This window comes from Propithecus coquereli, unplaced genomic scaffold (assembly GCF_000956105.1).
Source record: "Propithecus coquereli isolate 6110/MARCELLA unplaced genomic scaffold, Pcoq_1.0 Scaffold120, whole genome shotgun sequence".
NCBI classification, from domain to species: domain Eukaryota; kingdom Metazoa; phylum Chordata; class Mammalia; order Primates; family Indriidae; genus Propithecus; species Propithecus coquereli.
This window is the reverse complement of record NW_012136081.1, coordinates 1,730,285-1,732,877: the sequence shown is the minus strand read 5'-3', so window position 1 is coordinate 1,732,877 and position 2,593 is coordinate 1,730,285. Positions and strand designations below refer to the sequence as shown.

At 53.5% G+C, this 2,593-nt stretch overlaps 1 protein-coding gene across 1 annotated transcript in view; it reads right to left on the bottom strand.

Moving 5' to 3' along the window:
- The window catches only part of LOC105827328 (chromosome unknown open reading frame, human C11orf85), a 49,431-nt gene extending 47,247 nt beyond the window's left edge, over window positions 1–2,184 (bottom strand). Inside the window, exon 1 of the mRNA XM_012665412.1 lies at window positions 2,049–2,184. The gene's annotated coding sequence lies outside the window, so the exon portion shown is untranslated. The remainder of the gene's footprint in view (window positions 1–2,048) is intronic.
- Between the last annotated feature and the right edge of the window lie 409 nt (window positions 2,185–2,593).

Genomic DNA, 2,593 nt, shown 5'->3' with positions numbered 1-2,593 from the left:
GTTTTATCTTAGAGAATGACCAGGAGGCTGCTTCAGCTAGTGTGGCCAGTGAAGGCTTTTCAGAAGAGATCACAACTGAGTTGAGGCCTTAATGAAAAGGAAACAACCATGCAAAGATCAGGGGGAGAAGCATCCCAAGCAGGGAAAAAAGCAAGCACAGATGCCCTTTGATGGGTAGTTTAACGGACAGAAATGTCAATGTGATTAGAACGTTGAGAATGAAGACAAAGAGGAGGCAGATGAAGTCAGCGTGTCAGGCATGGACCAGACCATGTAAGCCTCGTAGGCCATTGTAAAGAGTCCAGATTTTATGCTAAGGGCTTTATAAAGAGGAAAGAAATGATTTGATGTACGCTTTAAAAATATCTAAATATCTGCCAGCCAAGAGGAAGATGAACTGTAAAGGGACAAGAGCAGAAGCAGGGAGACAAATTAGGAAGCTTCTGGAGTAGTCCAAGAGAAAGAAGCTGCTGATTTGGACTCGGAGTTTTAGTAGTTAGTGAATAGTCTGAGGTATATTTCAGACTAACTAATGGACTAGATGTGGGACTCAAGGATGGCTCTTAGGTTTTTGACCTTTGCAATTAGGTAGACAACGGTACGTACCCTTTACTGAGGCAAGGAAGGATTCTAGAGAAAGATTTGTGGGGAGAGGGCAGGAGGAATAAATAGTTCTGTTTTGGTTAAGTCAGAGAGGCCTATGAGACATCCAAGTGGATGCAGTCTCCTGCTGTGCAAGGGATGGAAATGAGGACGGAAATATACGTTTGAGTCATCAGTATTTGGATGGTATGTGGAGCTACTGGAATGGATGAGATCATCTAGGAAGAAAGTATAGAGAAGGGATGAGGCCTTTTCTTATAAACCAGGTTATGGATTGTGGCATCTGTCCTAAGAACAATCAGAAGGCACTGTAGGGTGTAATAAAAAGATGACATGACCAGATGGCTGTGACTTAAAAAAAAAAAAATCCCTCTGGCTGTAACGTGGGAAACAACCCGGAACAGGAGCAGATGAAAGGAGACCAGCTAGGAGACTCCTGTGGTTCCAGGCAGAAGCTGACAGTAGCCTGGCCTACAGAGACAGAAGTGGAGATGAAGAGAAGGGGACTGATTAGGAAGATGCCTGAGAAGATGTCTAGTGACAATTTTGTGACTTGTTGGGGTGGGAGAGAAAGAACAGTCAAGGATGACTCCCCATTGCTTGGGCAACTAACTGAAGAGATAGAAGTGCCACTTCCCGAAAAAAAGGAGCCTTGGTAAGTAAATGTTTGAGGGAAAGATTTTGAGTCTGTATCTGGATACGCCCAAGTTTGAGGTGCCACGAGACATCCGGAGAGATTCTAGGTGGACTGTTGGATACTGTGACGGGCTTACTGCCTGCAGATGCACAAATGAAGGAACTAGAGCTCTGAAAATAAAAGCTGCTCAGCAAAGTACACTTGTTTGCATCTTTCCGTCCACTTCCCCAAATGCCAAGACTCAGTCCAGGAGCCGGGGAGCTGAACGGAGATGTGACTGAGTGCCCTGACTCAGATATTTACCTCCCAGGTGAAATCGGGCATTTGAAAGCCAGAAACTCATTCGAATCATCGAGGCAGGATGTGACAGGAAGTGTTTCAATGGAAGAAGTCTCGCTGTCACGGCAACGGCCAAGCCCGCGTCAGAGGGGTCACAGAGCAGAAGAACGCTGTAGTTACTGGGAAGTTTTTGCTAAGGGTAGGGGGAGCGGAGCTGGGCGCGGGGTGGGGGGAAGCACGGTCACTGGGGCCGGCCCGAGGGCCCCGGGCTCTCTGCGCCGGTCTCTTGCGCGGGGCCGCCGCCGCCGCCCTCCCTCGCCCCTTCCTCCGCCTGGGCCCTGCAGTGGCACGGGCCGGACCCCGGTGTGCCGGGCGTCCCAAGGGCCTGGGGCTGAGAAGGCGACCTCCGGGGGCGGGGGGAATACACTGCAGCTGCCGAGCGGTGGGGCCCGGGCCACAAACTTCCCTCAGAGATAAAAGAAACGCAAAGCCAACCTGGCGGGGGCACAGGGCCGCTGTGTGCCGTTACCTCAGCCCCAAGGAGCTCCCAGGCTGTCTCACACACTGACTAGGGGTCCTTCGCGCCTCAGAAAAGTGGCCACGGCCGGAATACCCACTAAGAAATGTTCTCTTAAAAGGGCAGCTGCCGACCTCAAACGAAGCCGGCTTTGAGCACTCGCTCGCTCGCCCGCGACCTCTGGGATCTTGCCGCGCACCCGCCAGGCCTTCTGCGCACGCGCAGCCGCGCTCCCCTGCGCAACCCGCCCCCGTCGGGCGCGCGCCTGGCCGCGGTCTGAGCCGCTGCGTGTGTGCCCTGAGGATGCGGGCGGTCGGCCGCAGGACTCTGGAGCTCGGAGTGGTGCGCGGTCCCGCCCGCCCGAGCTCGGACGCTTGTCTGTAGCTCCTGGACTTATCCACCGATTGAGACAGAGTCTCACTGTGTTGCCCGGGCTAGGGTGAGTGCCGTGGCGTCAGCGTAGCTCACAGCAACCTCAAACTCCTGGGCTCAAGCGATCCTCCTGCCTCAGCCTCCCAAGTAGCTGGGACTACAGGCATGCGCCACCATGCCCGGCT